Genomic DNA, 21,399 nt, shown 5'->3' on the forward strand with positions numbered 1-21,399 from the left:
AGAATGTTCAGTTGATGAATTGCTTATATATATATATGTATATTGCCATATACAAAAAGGTAAATATTTATTTAAAAAATTCATTTAATAACCTTTAGCAGTGCTTCATTAAATAAATAAATAAATAAATAAATAAATAAATAAATAAATAAATAAATAAATAAATAGGATTGAAAATGCTCATTGGACAACAGGTTTTTAATATGTAATTTTGGGTCCTGTGCAGTTACTTTCACAGCATCTGGGAAAAAAAGAAAATTATAAAAAAAAAAAATAATAATAAATAAATAAAAATTCTACGTTTAAAATAGTGGATGTTCCATTTTTTATTTATTTATTTTTTTTTATAGTTTTTTCTTTTTTGCTTGTTTTTTTTTTTTTTTTTGATAGGATGGTAGAGCCTTAACTTTGGAGTATACATATAAGCATACCTTGAAATGTATGGAGTAACCAAATTGGGACAGGGCATGTACAATTTTATAACAGAAAATAAAGCAATACATAATAAATGATTATTTTCTTCAGAAGAGGATCACCAAAGATTAGAGTTATAAACAATAGAGAGTACCTGGACCTTGTGGATTTTTGTGTTCTTATCAGAATCTTAGAGATCTGGATAGAAAGAAAGTGGAGGGGAAACAATGAATGAAGGTCAGAGTAATTAAAAAAGTCTTGACTGAGAGGTGACTAGAGATCACTCTGTGTGTGTGTGTGTGTGTGTGTGTGTGTGTGTGTGTGTGTGTGTGTGTGTGTGTGTGTGAGAGAGAGAGAGAGAGAGAGAGAGAGAGAGAGAGAGAGAGAGAGAGAGAGAGAGAGAGAGAGAATCTGAACTTTGGAGGGCTCACACACAGCAGAATACAGAGCCTTAGGTGTGAATTTAGAGTTTAGGTGTAACTACAGACATACTGTATTTATTATTTAAAAATTTAATAAAAAAAAAAAAAAAAGACTAAAAACATATATGGTGTGAAAAACAATGGGACATGTCTCAGCTACATGCAATTCTGACTTTAGACTTTAGCAATTCTGTAGTTTTCATGTATGCATGGTTTTTGCTTGCACTAGGAGCAATTTTAAGCATCATTAATAATCTTTCAATTATAACAAAGACTTTTTTTGCATGCACATTAACCATACAACTATTTATTGGTAATTTATTAGACTCTTCTTAGATGTTAAGTTCAGTTTTAGGCCATATACTCATTCATATACAAAATCATAATACAGTATATTTTAATATGGTCTCTTGCATATGTGTTGCATCATATAAAATGTAGGAAAACAAAAACACTATCCATGTCTCCAGTCTGCATTTTCTATACCATAGCATCCAGGATCTTAATATATCACCCAGCATAGTAACCAACAAAAGCACTTTTTCTGGGTAATTACTGACACAACATTTGGATTTAGTCACATTGCATAAATGTTATTTAATCTGACCTTTTTTTTCATACAAAAAAATGTGTATTAATCAGTATAGTATATACACAGTATTCTGACATAACGACAAACAATCAAGCTTTCTCAGAAAAGTGTTTGTCCTCGGAAACAATGAGGTACAAGGAAACAGCAAACAAATGCACAGTAGGATAATAAAATGACAGCAGTTATGCAGAAATTTGAAAATGCACAAGGGGCAACTGGGTAAATAAAAATCATGAAAACAAAAAAAGAATGCATTGTGACCAAGTACATTAATGGTAAATACATTTAACTCCTTTAAGAATGACATACAGTCCTGTGCTGAAAAACAGAATGCTCATAAATACCATAAATTAAAGCTTTTAATGGTCTTAACAACAAGTCATTGGTCAGGAAAGTAACGTAGAAGGATACAGTTTATAAATTAATAAATAAATAAATAAATAAATTATATATATATATATATATATATATATATATGTAACTATTATTAAAATGTTCTTCTGATATGTGTGCATACAGAATTGTGCCATGTGTGGTATATATATGTATCAAATATTGTAGTTTGTTATGAATGGGTGTCTGTAACTAGATGTTTTGTAACACCACTATTCTATGTATTAGGGAGGACCCAAATTAGACACAGATGTTGGGTGAACAATGTATGGATGGAGAAGTGGGATGTATTGAAATGCATTTGTGGTCCAAGCATATATAATGTGGAAATAAGACTGGAGAGGGAGTTGATTGATTGATAATAAAAGCCGTTATCTTCTGGAAGCAAAACCGGTGAGTCGTTTCTACAGCAGTAACATATTATTGAAAAAGAGTCACCCTTTGATAAACGTTTAACCTTTGTGAATAAGCTAATAGACAGCTTTTTGACAGAAAGAAGACTGAATGTTCTTTCTTCATTCTTGAAGAACTTCAACCTGTTGTTTGAGGAGTTGAAAAATCTTAGGAACCTCCGTTTTATCATGATTTTGCCTTTGCATACAAGTTGACCTGTTTCTAGATTTTCCACAAACAGTCCACTGCAACTAATATAATTGAGCAGTTTGTGGCAGATGAGGTCTCAAGAGTGTTTCATACTTGCTTACATTCTGACTAACGATCATTGCCATTTTGACTTTGCTCAGGAGTGTATATTGTGTATAATAACAAGACGAGATGAGAGATAATAGACAAATGTAACAATAAGCACACGGAAAACTGAGAAAAAAAAGACAGGCAAATGACGTGTAAGACATGCATGCCTTCATTCTGGCCCATTTTTCTTAGCAATCGAGGTACAAGCCATCTCTAAATACGATACTATTTAAACATTCATTTTGCTAGTCCGTTTGCATTTTAGTGAACTAAATTTCCAAGTAGACCTTGAGCTTCTCTTGTCAATTTGCAGGTTACAAATTCCCCAAAGGAAGGGGTTTAATTCTTCCTTGGCATTTAAATTACTTGCTTTGCTTCAGATTTCAGCCTTTTCTTTGAGAGCGAAGGTGTTGCAAAATACGAGCGAAAGAAAAAAGGTGCATCTAAATGCAGTGCACGCACGCCGACTTTGTCCAAACAGTACAGAGTAATTGTGATACAAAATGCATGAGCTGACAATGAATGTTAAAGGTGCTGCATACGACACTATTCAGGTAACTGGCCTCTTGTTTGCTCTTGTAATGGTGTTGTTTGCTATATAAGTTACATTTTATGGGCCATGAATGATTGAGCCAATAAAAATGCTGGGTGAAAGGATCCAAAAAAAAAAAAAACCCACCTCTGAAATATCTTAAATAAAAAAATATACGCATATAAACAATACTCAATGTTAGATTTTACTATAATTATGATTAGGATGATTATAATGATTATTATTATTACTATATTGCAGTGTTTATATTCACATATATTTAACACCAAAGTGTCGACTATTATACTTTTTCTTCAAACTCTAATCTTGATTTGCCTTAATAGGAAAAATACAGGAGTTCCTCTTATAGTAGTCGGTATAAAAATGTTCACCCTTGCATCTGTCAGGCTTTTCAACAATGTTTCCAAAATGTTTCGATAATAGCATCAATAATTACCGTAATTTCCGGTCTATAAAGCGCACCCATATATAAGCCGCATTTGACAAAGATTTTTATTTTAAACATAAATAAGCCGCACCTGTCTATAAGCCTACAATGTCTACATTGAAACTAATGAACTTTACACAGGCTTTAATGAAAGACAGTGTCTGTTACACGGTGTAACGGGTGAAATATGTTGCGCTTCCTTTAGGAGCATAGCGGTATTTTGGGAATAGCCTGCCGCCGCATTTTTCCGGTATTACTGCGTGTGTGTGCAAGACCGAGGAATATGTCCTTATTATTTTCTGATGCTCATTTCTAAGTTTCTTTGACTAAACCGTAATGCTGTTGCCAAGAAAAATAAAAAAGCACGAGTTTTGGAAACCTGTCTGTGCTTATATGATTTCTGTTGTAACTGGAGTTAGCGAGCTCTCCCTTCACCCAGACTCAACACGCTACAACGGCTTGTATCTAAACAGTAGCCGACCAAGAAAGTCATTGTTCACTGTCTTTCTCCTTCCTTTCACAACTATTTCTCTCTGCAGTTTATCTTTTGGCATCGTCACGCGTTTAAAAAAAACAAACTTTTTTTTCTCCCGATGCCTTGCAGCTCAGAACACAGGTGAGGTGCGTTTTTTTCGTTTCCGTTCGGAAATTTCATTGCTCTAATGTTATGGGGTTCATTTGTTTGGCTTGAAGTTTGTGAAACCGGGAAAACCCAGGAAAAATTCATAAATAAGCCGCTTCGTTGTTTAAGCCGCGGGGTTCAAAAGTGGGAAAAAAGTAGCGGCTTATAGTCTGAAAAATACGGTATACATAATCTTAACAATTGTCTGTATGGCACAGTTGCTACTTAAGTAGCTAAATGTGTATTATATAAACACTTAATGTAGGTTAGTGAATTACTGCAAAAGGTCTTTCAGCTTGCTAGCACATATAATAATAAATCTTTCAAACAGACGCTGTAACTGCAAACTGACAATTTAAACAATACCAAACTATCAGTATCATAAGCATTTCTCTCAATGATTTACTATATGGACAAAAGTATTGGGGCACCTGAAAATATGGTTTATCTTTGGGATGAATTGGAAAGCTGTCTAAACCCCAGGCCTCTTTACCCTTCATAAGTACCTGACTTTACTAACACCCTTGTGGCTAATAAGCACAAATCTCCACAAGCACATTTAAACATTTTGTGGAATATCTTTCATGGAGAGTGGAGGGTATAATAACAGCAAATGGGGACTAAATATGGAACAGGATGTTCAGAAGCACATACCAATCTTATGGCTAACTCATCAAAGCAGTGTTAGCTTAAAAAAAAAAAGTGAAGAAAGCTAATAAAAATATAAAACAACGTTTTAATTACTACACATTTATTTTTAGGATTTATGAAAGTGTTAAGAAAACGATCTAACAAAAAAATAAATAAATAAATGATGGCAGTACAAATACCATTAAAACCCATAAGCTGTTAACCATTAAAACCATTACCAAATGATTTGCATTTTGCACAGGAGAGTTCGTGTACATCGTTTAATATTTGTCATCAAAAGAAGAAACCCATTAAATTAACCTTTTAGAATCTGAGTGCTTGATGCTCTCTTAGTGGTTCCTATACTTGTCCAGTTGATACCAACATGTGCTCAACAAGTTTGCAAGGGTGTTCTGTTGGCCCCCATTGGTATCCACTGGTTATGCCATTTTATAAGCAGAGATTTTATTTCAAATTCTAACAAAACTCATTAATAGGCTGTTCATGGTGAAGGCCTTCAAGTTTTCTTTTTTTTTTTTTTTTTTTTTTTTTTTACATTTGCATGTCAATTTCGTAACATACAAGATGATTGTGTTTTTTGAAGGGGGTGTGCTTGGACTCCAGCAACCTGCTTGATTACTAACATCTGCATCTTGTTTCACAGCTCATTTCAGGACTTTTTTATGTTTCAGGATTTTCTCAGGGCCTCAGTGTGGAACAACTTGCACCTTTCCACATATTTTTGCATCATCATTGCCCTGCCTTGTTCAGCAGGGTCTTGTTAGCGTTAGCTTCTCTTTTAACCATTAGCATTTACATGAAGTAGCAGTATATAACCTGGTATTCCACCTTACCTAAAGCTGTGTTGTACAGTATGTCTTTTAATCAGTAGCCTTTAATCTACTTCGTGTTTTGTTGTCTTTTGGTTTGTTATATCATTACACTTGTTTAACCCAGCATAGTCTATATTTTATGTTGTTGTTTTTTTTTTTTAAAAACCCTCTTTAGCCATGCTGTGTTTATCCTTCATTACTTTGCATTCTTGCTTGTATTTAGTCTCATCCCTGTGTTCATTAACAATCTCAGCTTTAGTGTTCATCCCTACTCTAGGCTTGTTTATTGCAGAAAGGAGTGCCATGAACCTAATTAGTTGTGCTTGGTTGTGTTTTGGTTTATTTAATTTTTTTTCCCTACAAAAAAACCTCACATTTACAAGAGAAATTCTCTTTTCACTGTTTTATCCTCCAATTATAAACGTATATTTAATCTGTGAGCTAGGATGATTATTAATGCACAAGTGTACCAATCATTTAAAAAAAGCATTGAATAATTCAGCATCATTCACTGAACACTTTTTTGGTACATATTCCTTCATTGCTCGTGACCCTGAGAAGTGGCAATATGATCGCTAATGTTTTTATTATTCTGTATCAACAGAAAAGGCCAGGCGCTGTTGAAAAACTCTATCTTCATGCTGAGATAAATGTTGCTGTCCCATTAGCTCAGTGAAGAGACTGTAAATCACCCCCAAGGAAGCCTATTTCTGAGCTAGAACAATCAGCCGCGGTCATCCTGACCTTTCAACCCCCTGATTTTCATGTAAATGACATCTCTGCAGCTGCCTATGCCTTGACAAATGGCCAGGAAACAATTGGAGTAAAAAAGAAATCCAGGTGATAAGGTAGGGACATGGCATAGCCAATAATAATGTCCACAGTAAGAGGACATTTTTAGAAGTTCCAGGCTACTCTTTCAAAAATGTAGGGATGTGTTTGAAAAAGGGCATGTTTATAGCAGCGCTGGAGTCAGTTACAGTAAAATGTCTTTATGGCCACCCCTACTGAGTTTGTTTGCCCTATCAAGTTCCCCATCCGAGTCCAATCATATTGATCAGAATCACACCAGATACACCAGACCACCCTAAGTGCATAACAGTAAAATGACTCTGATTGCTATCTAGGCTGGCTGTGGAATCAATATGAAGTGATGGGAGCGCTGATTAGAACAGAAAGGTCTTCTGCTGTCTCGGCAACTCTGTATTTAGATACTTCTATGACAGTAACTACTACTGTCTTGTCACCAGTTTAGTCTCTGTTGGTAGTATCTTACACCGGGAAAGCTTAATTACAACCCAAGACATGTAGACCCAGTCTTTGTGACCTGTAACCTCTACTATTGCCAGGGACAAGTGGTAAAACATGCCCTAGCACGGCTAAACTCCCATGTCTTTCGTATGTAGAAAAGGAACATCCATAGCAAACGTTTCCATTTCAGCACACGCATGAGATTATTTACTTTTAACAAATAGGGAACATTTATCTTAAATCAAATGAAAAAGCACCACCGATGACTGTAAGAAAAATAGATTTCCTCCTAGCCCACATGGTCGGCTATTAACGGCGGTCATGTTGATCAATTACAAAACATGAAATGCTATTGACACACTATTGACACATCCATAACACGTCTTCAATATTGATTGAGAATGCACATTTAAAGATGCAGTCATGAAACACCTATTTTCTTGGTAAAGTCAACTAAATTTCTTGCATCATGTCTAAAATCCTATGGCATTGCTGGATTGTGATGTTGAATAACCCTTTGAGAAAATCCACACCATTTAGGTAATGCTTCAGTACACACCAATTTATTCAATCTTCTGGTGTTAATTCCAAATGGTCTCCAATCCTTGCAAATTCATGACCATTGATACAACTGAAATTATATAAAAATACAGGTCCCTGAGTTATGATGGTTTGATTTTCAGATCTCACAAATAAAGATAGCGATATGAGAACATTGTAAAAGTATTTCAATATTTGTGCACTAAATTGGGACACTGCCAGGATGTGTGCCATCCCCCACATTCTGGGATGCCTTACTCAACAGAAATCAGTTGTCTCGGTGTTAGAGTGCATATCTTTTCAGTTTTTTTGGTGTTTCAATGGCCAATTTTAGCTCTTGTCTCTGTTTATTTTATCACTGACACACTCACAAACTAGCACTCCTGCATGCATCTGTAGCCACATACATATATACTGTGAAGTTTGTTCATTATGGTAGTGTAAATTGCTCTGTATGGCTAAATTGTATACTATAATTTGATCAATCGTTCCCTGGTGGTCTAGTGGTTAGGATTCGGCACTCTTACCGCCATGACCCGGGTTCGATTCCCAGTCAGGGAACCGAACCCAGCCATTAGGGTTGCACAAACCAGTGCACTCTTAGTGCTGGTCCCAAGCCTGGATAAATAATGACCACCATTACTCAACCTCCCCAAACTGACCAAGGCTTCTGGGTAGGTTAGGCCATGTCTCAACTAACAATATTTTTAAATTACGATGGTGTCATTGTAATGCATCTCCATTGTAAGTTGGGGACAATCTGTACAGTATACAAAGGTTAGGTTTGGATTTATATTTTGGGTTTGCATACAAAATTGTATTTTTACATCTTCTTTGGTGAGACAAAGTCCATCAAAATTAACCAAAATGCCATATTTGTTTGAATTTCTCCCAAGAAGAAATCTGGCTTGTTTGTATTCACATAGACTGAAACAAACAGTAACAAATGTGTTGTTTTACAAGATTTAAAATTTTTAGCACAATGATAGCAATTCTAACAAACGAACACAATTTTGTGGGAATTATTATTATAAAAAAAAATTATGTCTATTTTGCTCTTCAAGCGAACTTATAACCTTTCATATGTATTGCCTCATGCAAATTATTATGAATAACCATGAGCGCATGGTGCTGGTTCATCTTGTTTTTGAAATCTTCAGGCTTTTCGAGAAACCATGCTATTTATTTAACTGAGGAAAGCTAAGGCTGTGATTTTTATCCATAATTCAATTGTGATTACATTTGTGATGCAACACGGAGCAACCTAGACATTATTGGAAATCATGATCAGTAACTAGTCAAAGGGTTCTATAATGCATTGCTAAATATGGGTTGATGGTAATGTACAATGCCAGAGGTTAGTAGTAAATATGCTTTCAATTTGATTATCGCCAACCTTAGAGCCAGGATAATTCAATTCCCACCGCCTTCTACCTTTCCATGGGTGGGGCGGGTACATTGTTTTTGACAGAGTATGAATAAAAGTCCATCTGCAGATGCACAAAACAGACCGTCTTTTAAGCTTTAGGATGCTGGTGAGACCACAAGACAAAGCAAGTTGTGCACCGCTGAGGGTTTGTGGGGCAGCGCAGGAAACAATAAGAAAAACACAAGGACTGAGCTTTAATATATGGAAAGGTAGCTGTATATTTACGTCTCCATCAATATCCCTCCCCCCAAACTATATGTGTACTACCTTTGGCCAGAACCGTTCTGCTCATTTGGGTTTACCTTTTTTTTATCTTTTATACATTTTCACTTTGCTAATTGGAATGTATGAAAATTGTATCTGTGGTATACAGAGCTGCAGAGAAAAATACTGCTGTTACAGCGTTAATATCTCGGGTACAATCCTGGCCTTAAGTTATTGTCCGTGTGGTGGATTGGCTATGATATGATGCTTCTGCTTAATTTTCCTTCTTTGGAAGCATTTATGCTATTAATATAGTTTTTAATATAGAATTAGGTAATACAAGTACAGGCTGCTTTCCCCCGACCATAAGCATCCACATTTATTTTTTGCTTGAAATTCTAATTTTTAAAACATTAATAATTCACTTTCAGTTTACAATCTGAATAACAGGGTGGCACCACATTGAGCAATAAACAATATCCTTTCAAATGGTTATATAATATGAGAATAGGTGGATGTAAGTGTATATATTTGTAAGAAATTTTGATATTGGGATGTAATTTCAGACAGGATTGAAGCCTTTTCTGGAAAGATTTTTTAAGGTGGCATCAGAACTCAAGCCAGAGTCAAGCCAGTCAAGTTCAAATGGGTTTTCCTGATGTTTCCTTCTAAGATCCTCAGCCAGGGGTCTTTCTTTTCATCTCATATTCTGTCATGTAATGTTTTAGTGCAAATGTACATAACAACAACATGAGTAAACAAAAACCATAACCTGAAGTCAAGTCAAGTCAAGTCAAGTTTATTTGTATAGCGCTTTTCACAACAGACATTGTCTCAAAGCAGCTTTACAGAAAACAACAGTGAAGGTGAATGGTGTGCGTTTGTCCCTGATGAGCAGCCGTGGCGACAGTGGCAAGGAAAAACTCCCTTAGATGATATGAGGAAGAAACCTTGAGAGGAACCAGACTCAAAGGGGAACCCATCCTCATATGGGTGACATCAAAAGTTTGGTCATAAATCTTTCAACAATACAGAACAATTTGTGATCATCATAGATCCAGCATCAGCTTCTCCATGCCAGGGCCTTTAAACACTCGGCATCTACTTCTCCATGATCTGAACCTGAAACAACTGCAACCATGAATGATAAATGTCACACAATGGGAGACTTACTGTATAAACTGTGTTCATTTCCAAACAATGTTACACAGAAGCTAAGACAATTATGTGTCATGAAACATGGAGGTGCAGTGGCTGCTAAAAAATTCAGTGTGCCTATTGTACTTATTTTGGCATAACCATAACAATAAAGAAGTTAAAGATCATCAAAGGAGAAGTAAATTTTCTGCCCATGCTAATGATCTTCTAAAACTTCAAGATGGTACAACTTGTGAAGAATGTAAAAAGATTTCAAAGTGAAAACGATCAACAGGGTTGAATGGACGATGTTAATTTCAAATGACTTTTTTGTTCAAAACCTATTAAAGATGTGTCACTGAATAGAATGTTTAAAACTTTGATGTTAAATGGATTAATATGTTTTCAAATATTTTGATGGTTATATTTTAAGTGAACGTGCAGTTATAGAGGGGCTGGGACAAAAACAGAGAGCAATTTTCCGTCAAATGAAATTGAAAGAGGTCGCACACACTAATAATACACTTCATCATCAATTTGAATAGAAAATATTTCTTCTAAAGTTCAGTCATGCATTTTGACATTTTGAAACGCATGGTGCAGCTTTGAATGGTGCCCACATTTTTATATTTGATCAGCGAGTGATGACTTAAACATCTTGTGTGGGAAGAATAAACGGGGTGCGCTTTTTTTTTTTCATCTCTAACTTTTTACCAAATTCATACCCAAAGCTTTATCTTTAGTGTCAATGTGGTGTAATGTAAATATGATCCATAATGTCATTTTTTAGAAATCCAGTCAATGCTCTTTACAATTTAAATCCACACTTTCAAAATAACATTTCGCATACTCTAACACCAAGCTGTACTTTGTGTACGTATGAAAATGTGTCACTATCTGCAGTAGTTTGTGCTCTGCATGGATTCGGAGACAAATACTGAAGCCGCATTTGAAGACTAATTAAAAGGATTCAATAACTGTGGCATAGTAAGTAAAAGCACTGCAACCCTGCTCTAACCTTTACTGTTTAAGGAACCAAACAGCCTGGGTCTTTTGATCAGAATACTGTAGGTGTGGCAGATCATAAAAAGGTCTAGGTATGTAATGTGGTGCGAGACAATTATGTTTGTTATATGTCAATAGTAGTATTTTATAACCTTAACCCTAATCAGTGCAGCATTTTACTGGGAACCGATGCATTCTGGACTACTGGGGATATTTCATACACTTACTTGACAATAATAAATTATAATAATTCCAACCAAGAGATAAAAGAAATAATAAATAAATAAATAAATAAATAAATTAATAAATAAATAAATAAATAAATAAATAAATAAAACATGAGCTTGTTTTCTGCATCGTGTGGTGACATTCATTTGTCAGAAATATTTACGAGAAAATAAACAACAATAAAAAAAAAAATAATAATTTTTTAGTCATTTTAGTAATATTATCGATGTAATCTAAATGTGAGGCTGGAGTCAAAAATCACAATATGTTTTTTACTGCTGCACATGATGAAACAAACAGGTCATCTAAAGATTATATGTAATTATAAAGCTTCTAGCTGCATGCGGTTCTGATACAAGTCTTCCTATTTTATCAGAATTGATTAGATGGAAGTTAATGAAGTATCTATTGTATAAAGTATTTTACACATTCCTCAAGTTTTTTGGTTGGGGATCAATCATCATGCATAAAAGTGAAGGCTATGACAATGTTTATGAATAATTTTACACAGAAATAGTATAAATAAACTCTACACCAAGTTCAAACATTTCAAGAAACTAGACATAACCCTAATCAGGGGCCAGTAGTTGGTCATTTACCACTTTACCCAGTGCTGCCTCTGTGTTTTAATGAGGCCTAAATTCTGACTAATACATTTAATAAACAATATTCCTATGTACTGTAGGTAAAATTAAAACTGCTGTTGTACAACCTTTTTTAGACTCTTGAAATTAATTTTAAAGTATCACTGGTAGAGACAAATAAAAGCAAAAACTGCAGTAGTATTAGAGTTAATACACAGGCTCTCAAGTTATTGAAGATAAGGTTACTAATTAAGAAAGTGTCGTTCAACAAAACAAAGTCAGGATAAAGGCCAAGCTAGGTTATCAATTCAGTATGACACCTTTCTACAGTATATAATAAAACTTATTTTTGTGTGTGAACATAATCAGCAACATTAACTGAATAGACTGTACTTGATTGGCCTTCTATTATAAGTGATTATGCAAAGTTCTTCTTTATCCCATATTCTTCTTTCAGTAGCCTCTTCCTTACAAAATGGGCTTCATCCACGCACTCAGTGCTGACTCATAGAAAGTATTTTATATAAATGATATAATAAAAGCTAGTGACATTAATTCTTTACCCACGGCTTAATTTTTAGTAAAACAAAAATGACTAAAATTATTCCCATTGTAAATCTACCATCTCCCTTTTTTCATTTCCCTTTTCAAATGAATGCTGATATGTGATATACTGTAACTACCAAAAAAAAAATTAATTCCACCCATATTCGAGTTTAGACACCAAGCTGCCCTGGAGGAATAAAAACTTCTTTATGTACAAGCAATAATCATATTTTTAATATTATCAAACTGAGCCAATAAGAAATTTTCTAAATAATTCACAACAATGGCAATATGTATAGATAAGGTTCAAATTCATGAGTCTAGACACAATGGAAAAAATGTAAACAATGAACCAAATTCAAACTTTAAACTGATCCGAACTCATTTTATATAACTTTTGGGGAGAAAGTGATGTATATGACAGTCGCTGTAACGTAATCCTGAAATGAACCTAAGATATTTGTGAATCTTTTTTCAATAGGAAAAAACAATCCTGGGAGAAGTTTCCCGAAAAAATATTGCATATCTCTCTCTCTCTCTTTCTCTCTCTCACTCTCTCTCTCTCTCTCTCTCACTCTCTCTCTCTCTCTCTCTCTCTCTCTCTCTCTCTCACACACACACACACACACACACACACACACACACACACACACACACACACACACACACACACACACACACACACTCTCTCTTTCTCACTCACCTAGTTTTATGAACTTTTACTTGAAATGCCTAATTTTTCAATGAAGGAATTATCTTCCTATCACACCTGTATTGTGCTTGCCTTAGCTAGTAGAGAAATCTAAACAGTTTGTTAAATAGATTTTTTTGCAATGCTCTGTTAATAAAATATACATTAATTAATTATACAATAATAAAATGTACCTCAGTACTTGTAATTTTTTAAATGTTCAGGAAGGATTTACTTTCTATAAAAAAAAAAAAGAGTATCTTTCAATATTCTACAGTTCTAACAAGGATTTGTATGATGGATGCTCCATGTAAACAGATTTTGCAACATTTGTCAAATGAGTCTCCAGTGTCAGAGGTGAGAGTGCAATAAATAGCTTTTCTACACAGGAAAGTCTCCTGAAATGACACCTTTCAAATTGTTTAGTAACATGACAAGGTGTATTTATTTGCCTTATTGGTTTCAAGAGAGGAAACAAACTAGTGATAAAATAACTGCTTATAACTGCTAAAACTTGATGGAAGAGATTAATTGTATTATAAACAGGTGAAAAATATCTCGTGCAGATTATTAATGATGTATTTAGGGGGTTGTTGTGTGTTTCAGGTCTTTCAACATCAGATACCCTTGCCCAGGCAACCCAGCCGGGGTTGATCAGACCCCAGAGTGTGTCTCCCCAGCTAAGAGCGATGTGATTCGCACCTATGATACATTAAAGATACATATGAAGCAGCTACCGGAATGCAGTGCAATCCGATTTCAGTTTGATTCAACACAGTGCGATTCAATGTAAAACAATGCAATGAAAAAAAAAAAAAAAAAAATGATGCTATGCAACTCAATATGGCACAGATAGTTCACTTTTATTTTTTTTTGTTTTGGACTGACAGCAAATCATAAATGTACTTACTGTAAGTGCCTTTTGCCTTGTTACTCATAGCCCTTTTATAAACAGACCTTTGCAGTGCAAAAAAAGATAATAACATTAAATAGACCAGATGTTCTTTTCCTGTCTCCAGGACGATGCAGCTCTACCTCTGCCATGTTATTCTATATTCTATGTAATTCTCAGGACATGCTTTGGTCTCTGTGGTGTTGTGATCCAGTATGTCATATTAATGTAGCAGCAGAGGTGCTGAGAGAACCTGCTTGAGAATCAATCTACATATAAAATATGGGTCACAAATTATTGGTCACATTTTTAAAGAATATAAGTGAAGAGCATCTACTAATAGTTTCTTTGGGATATATATAATTTTACAGGGTGGTAATGGTACATCTTTTCTTGTCAGGCTAAATCGCTTTCCCTCTCATTACATAATTTTTTTCTCGAATGCACCACAATGTTTTTTCTTCTTACCTAAGTTGACAGTGATCAGTTTTAAATTGTTGAGGCTCTCACAATGTATGGAAATTGAACATGATGTACTGTATATCATGTTGAATTTATGGATATATTGACTTATGGACACACTGGCCATAATATCACCTGCAGTTATTTCAAAGCAAAGGTCAGAACTGTGCAGGTATAGTCGGTGAATATTAATGGAGGGAGTGGCAAACAAATGTGCAAATGAATCAATACAAAAGTGATGCACAGAATGTATTTAACTGATCTAATCCAATTGAATTGCAAAAAAAAAGAAAAAAGGTAGAAAGAAAGGTGCTTTATACTTGTCACATGTACTTTACAGCACAGAGAAATTATTTCCTCACATATTTCAGCGATGTTAGGAAGCTGAGGATTTCTAACAGAGTGCAGGGAGTATTCTATACCACTGGGTTAAGGGCCTTGCTCAAGGGCCACAAGAGTGGCAGCTTGACAAAGCCAGGGCTTGAAGCTCAATTCTTCCTATCAGTAACCCAATCAGAGCCTTAAACAATGAGCTACCAACTCCTCTATGAATGAATGAAGCAATTCCAATTAATTATTTTTTTTTTTTACATGACTATGAATATATGGGGAACAAATATAGGGAAATATACAGGTCTATTTTGGTGAATTATGAGTTAGCAAATGAATGTATTCTACAAAGAGAAGCCAATACCACTTCTTAAAGATAATTCATTCATTCATTTTCTCCCGCTTATCCGTAATTCGGGTCGCGGGGGCAGCAGTCTAAGCAGGCCCCCGCCTTCGACTGCTGCCCAATCCTCACAGCACCGTCCCTTACGGTCCCTCCTGCAGGTGGTGAGCCCACGGGAAGGCGGCCCCACGTCACCGACCTTGAGATTCCCCTCGTAAGGGACCCCCGGAGCATAGAGGGTTAAGGGCCTTGCTCAAGGGCCCAAGAGTGGCAGCTTGGCGATACCGGGGCTTGAACCCCAGACCTTCCGAGCGACAACCCAGCGCCTTAACCGCTGGAGCCACCACTCCCTGTCTTAAAGATAATACATGAGTTAATTAAATCTCAGAGTACATTCAGCAGGCTACATAAATTACACAAATTTAATTATACATTTTCAATATTCATTTGTCATTCCAGTGAAAAGCTTTGATTAACACCTGTTGCAAAAGTCGCTTTTATTTTTTGTTTCGGTTTGTTTTTTTTCCTCCTTCCAAACCGTTTCTTTTCAACAGAAACTATGATATGCGTGTGCCATTTTAATTATGCCGTAGCTGCATAGTACTTGCATAATTACACCAGTAATTTACGCATCAACATAATACCCCTCAGGAAAAGGATGATCCTAGGAGCTTATCCTTTTAAAGCTCCCTAAGGGCAGTTTCATTAGAAAGGGTTCTTCTCTCCGGCTACTTTGTGGGGAAGTGAGAATATGGTCAAATAAAGTCAAATACAGCGAGGTGACATTATGGCGGCTGATTAGCATTACGCATTTGTCTGTAAATATGCATTTATTTTCAATATTATTTTGTATCATGTGGGCAGTAATTGAAGAAATTACAAACTAAAACACAAAATATATTTATATTAAAATATTTATCGTCATTTTAAGGGTTCTGGTGCTAATTTGTTGGATGGTTTTCTAGTGATGTTTTCGTTCATATTAGCAAGAAATCCACTGTAAAAGTGGTGGAGGCAATTGGTTTCAAGAAAGGTATTGCAGTGGATTTCTCGTTAATATGTACAAAAACACTAAACTAAAACTCAAACTAAAATTAGCTTAGAAATATACAATTTAAAATGATATGTTAATTATAAACATTATACCATGGTCATTTCGAAATACTCCAACTCACACCTTTCAGCCAGTCAAAAGAACGCACATAGTTCCAGTCAGTTTAATCATGTTTTTATAATAACTTTTACTTTGTAAAATATTAGAACTTAGAAACATACAGTTACATACAAAGTAACAGGCTATTGTAAATGACGATGTTAGTGACATAAATAGATACTATGTTTAATTTTTTTGAAACTTTGAATTAAAAAAAAAAGAAGAGATAACATTGAAAAGATGCATAATTCAAAAATCTAACAGATGCATCATTAGTGAAGATGCTGCTCATATGTATGTCATGGACACATGCACAATAACACTATCTGTATCTCTCGCTAATAACTATTTATTCGAATTGTATAAATATATAAAAAAAAAATGCAGTCTTATCTCACTATTGAATCTCTGTTTACGAATTCCTAACTTAACAACCTATGTTTAAAACAACTTAACACTATTTCTTTCTATTCTATGTTGCACTGCAAATGACAGCTTGCAGTGCTGGCAAATGACCATATCTGTGGGATAAGCACACTAGGTGTGCATTACACAATTTTAATTAAAAATCAATAGTGCTGTACCTTTTCTTATTATAAACTCTTGTTATAAAATATAAGGCATCTTTTTTCCTAACAGAGGAAACAAAATATTTGGTTGTAATATTTACTTGATATAAGTTTCTGTTATTGTCCTATTAAAGCAATATCACAAGTAATGTAATTACTCGTAGCATCAGGCCTGTGGTCGTGTGCCGTACGCTGTTTTGCAGCCTATTCAGCTAATATTCGCCATAGCACTTGTGCTCTTGCACTAAGATACTGTATGCAAATTGTTTGGTGGTGGATTGCTCCTGAACTTAAATGATTACATTTAAATTGCTTTAGTTCTTACACAAAAACAATCATTTTGATGTCATTAAATTTATTTCTTTTTATTTCTTTTTCATTCATATTTTTAAATGTTATATTGTTATCTGTTATATAATTATGGACAGAAGAAAAGGGTTTGATGATAAGCTTTCACTTCTTCTTTTTTTTTTGGTCTGCCACCCAAGGACACAATCCAGTCTTTGGAAAAGAACTCTTTTTAATTGGCAGATTAATTATCTTGCACAAATGACAGAATATTTTCAGAATCAGGAACATGGTGGGTCAGTGAAGTGAAAACTCCATGCCGAGAGAAATTCAGATGAACCAAATTTACCTTTTTTTAAGCAGGAAGCATGGAAATCAATACTTTAGAGTTACCAAGGATGGGAAGGATTCATAAAGCAGTTTTCTCTGAATTTTTATATGTGCTTATTTTGTTTGTATTAATAACCTTTCACCAGTTTAATCCATTAATGAGTCCTGATTATGTTCAAGTTTCTGACTGTCCAACATTTAAACATAAAAAAAGGAATAGAATTTAAGGATAAAAAATGAATTAGATAAATAAAAAAAGTATAAACTATAGAAAATGTATGTATATAAATAAATCTAGATGGGATGGATGCGTTTGGCAGATATTGACAATACAAATAAAAGTGATTTAGTGTGATTGTCCTTAAAGTGTCCATTTGCAGTATAGTGTGGTATAAAGTGACACTGTGCTGTGCAAGTTCAGAGGTGATGTGACAGTCCAGAGTTAAGGTGTCATATAATAGTGCAAAAAAGTTTTAGTCCATGACTAAATCCTGGGTGTTTCCTGGTTTAAACTCCTCATTCTCTCTCTCTGTTTGCTTTCAAGGAGCGGTAGCGCTTCCCTGAATGTAACAGAGTAAAGAGTCCATTTTTGGGATGGCTGAGGTCCTTCACAATCTTCCTGGTCCTGGTCCTGCACTGCATGCTGTAGATGTCCTGCAGGTCAGGGAGCTCGGTGCAAATGGTTCTTGTCCCGAACCAGGAAGTGATGCTACCCATCAGGACGCTCTTAATTGTGCAAGTAAAATAGGTCCTTAGTACCTGAGAGTGTAGTTTAAAGTCATTTAAACATCTCAGATGGTACAGACAGGTCCTGTGTGATGTGAACACATAAGTACCGAAAACTGTCCACTCTCTCCACTGGGGTCCCATTGATGTTTAGCTGTTGGTATGACTGCTTCTGCTTCGTGCTGAAGTGCACTATCAACTCCTTAGTCTTGCTGACGTTAACAAGAAGATTGGTCTCCTGGCACCATCTCTCCATGTTTTTAATTTCCTGTAGGTAGGATGTCTCGTTGTTGTTGGAGATCAGGCGCACCACAACAGTAAACCTGATGATGGTGGCGGTGAAGTTGGAAGTGGTTATGGTTAAAGTTTAAAAAGAGTTACACCATCTGTTCCACTACCTGTTCTTTTGCCCATTAAATCAATAATAAAAATATATAGATTAAGCTTCTAAGACATCCTGGTATGTCTGCATTGTGCTGGAGCTTTTTCTGTAAAGCTAATGTACTGTAATGTACTGTTTATATGGTGTAAAGTTTTGAAATATCTTTTAAAGAGAAGTTTTGTCATTTTAATTGTGCTTACACAATTGGAAGATGTCCTTCCAGTACATCTGATCAAATGCACATTATCAACTTGTGCTGTTAATATCATGAACAGCAGCTACGCTAATTCCCCTCCACTGCTTCTCTTTCTCTCCCCATCCCGAGGCATCCTGAGGTTGCTCCAGCCCCACTTTATTGAAATTGTGGACCTTTATAAAAGTAGAAGTAGATGCCGACCCCGCAAACATCCCAAACCATCTAGAGACGTACCAGTGCCGATTGAATCCCACTTCATGTGGAGTTTGGACACTGGACCTCCTGGAGTGTTTAAAGGCTCTGGCATGGAGAAGCTGGTGTTGGATCTGTGATGATCACAAATGTTGAGCTATTTTATGATTTGCTCAGTAGCTCCTAGTTTTATAAGCACAAATGACTGTAGAAAACTGTTGAAAGAACATCACTCATAATCTTACATTCCAGTGCTCATGTTAGTTCTCACTCTCCAGTGTTCTGTATTGTTTAAATATTTATGATTACACTCTTGATATCACCCAAATGAGGATGGGTTCCCCTTTTGAGTCTGGTTCCTGTCAAGGTTTCTTCCTCATAACATCTAAGGGAGATTTTCCTTGCCACAGTCACCATGGCTACTCATCAGGGATAAATACACACCATTTACCTTCACTATTAAATTCTGTAAAGCTGCTTTAAAACAATGTCTGTTGTGAAAAGCGGAATAGAAATAAACTTGACTTGACTTATTGCTTACTATTTCAATTTCCAATAAGCAGTGCGGTTGCTTTGATTTACATTAATTAGAAAATCAGCAGTAGTTGTTTCAAAAACTCGACTTAGAAGTACAGTATAAACTCTGTCCATGTGTTTTTTATACGTTCAGCGATAGCAATCTTTATGTATTTTGTATTATCACTGAAAATATTTTGCGTGTTTTGCACCCAATGCCTGCTAAAGCCCATTCTGCAACTCTGCACCTTTAAGAATAGCATCAAGTCTGCACTGGAGGTATGATGTACATAGATAAATACTGTGTTTATTTATAATTAGCACTGAAATATTCGGGATAAAGCGATAAAAACAACCGCAGTTCAATCAAACGAGCAAAACAAACGAGCCAGACATGACTTTTAAAACATATACTGCTCTGTTAAACCTGGGCTGTCTGTGTTTGAGCCTCTCATTAGTGCTAATTCTTTGTTTAGAGCGCATCCTGAAGGCAGCGTTGCACATCCGAGAATGTCTAATGAGTCTCGCGGAAGCTCTCGCTAATATGACACGGTTTCCTTTGCATCCTTGTGACTCCAGAGTGATGAAGAAACAAAGATGAGCCGATTACCCGACCCTGTGTCATGTGTTAAAAGCTTTGAAGTCGAGGTCTCACATAATGTTATTAAGCAGGCCCAATATCCACACATTCACAGAGTTTTAGTTGTCTATATAACCGATTGAACTGATAATAGAGATTGATTTTAGGTCTTCAACTCTAGTCATGTTTTTATGTAAATGTCACCAAATTGACAAAAGTCAAGGCCTCCTTATGTGCTACATCTGAAAAATTGCACTAAAAGAGATGGAATGAAAGTGAAATGGTCGTAAGAGCTATAAAAATCGAAAGAATGAGAAAGATAAAAACGATTGCCATGGCAGCCAAATAAGACCGACACTTTATGCACACAATAAAAGCCCCATATCCGACTTCATTTTTGACATAGACAAGAAAATAGCCCTACTGTAAAGCATGGAGTGGCTCTCTGAAGTGAAGACACAGATATTAGCAATGAAGAGCATTGAGAGCTGCATTACACATTAAACTTTCATTAACTGTTTAAGGTACATGGAGGGTGCATTGGTTTCTTTCACTAATGTAAATAGTGACATTAAATCACAAAGAAATGTATTACTAAGTTCAAATGTATTTGTACTTGAAACAAGTTTTACATGTTTTAAAAGTGTATTGTTCCCTCGAACAGGTAGTTTTCATTTAGACAAGCAGTGTAGAGCTCAGCTTAATTGGACAGTGAGCTCATACATGAAGCTAAAGTGAAGACAAGATGTCAAAAGTGTTCAAAGCAAATGAGAAGACTGCTTAAAATATCACAATTTAATACTTTTTTCCCCCTGATCACCACATACTGTATTTCTATTTTTTAGCGTTGTTTTTTTTTTTTTTTTTTCATTGTTATATAGCAGTATGGTACCGCTTTTAAAGTGCAAAAATGTGTACACAACAAAAAATGCATTTCAAAAAAATAATTAAATAAAACTCACAGTAGAAACAAGACAGAACATCATATCCAAACCCAAATCAGCTAAAAAGAAAATGCAGTAACAAATAATTTTTTTTTTTTTGCAAAGCAGCAGCAAAACTAAACCCACATGAACAATCCAGAACAATAAAACCAAAAAAACAGAAACAACACCACAAATGTAAATGACATCAAAAGTCAGCATGAACAGAACAAAAGACAGAAGAGGTTCTTCACTTTTCATGATTGTTTCTGATGGTTACATTATTCATCTGTTTGGAAAATGGTGGGAAAGGAAGATGGAGG

Source organism: Silurus aristotelis (genome assembly GCF_946808225.1).
Source record: "Silurus aristotelis genome assembly, chromosome: 28".
In the NCBI taxonomy this organism is placed as follows: domain Eukaryota; kingdom Metazoa; phylum Chordata; class Actinopteri; order Siluriformes; family Siluridae; genus Silurus; species Silurus aristotelis.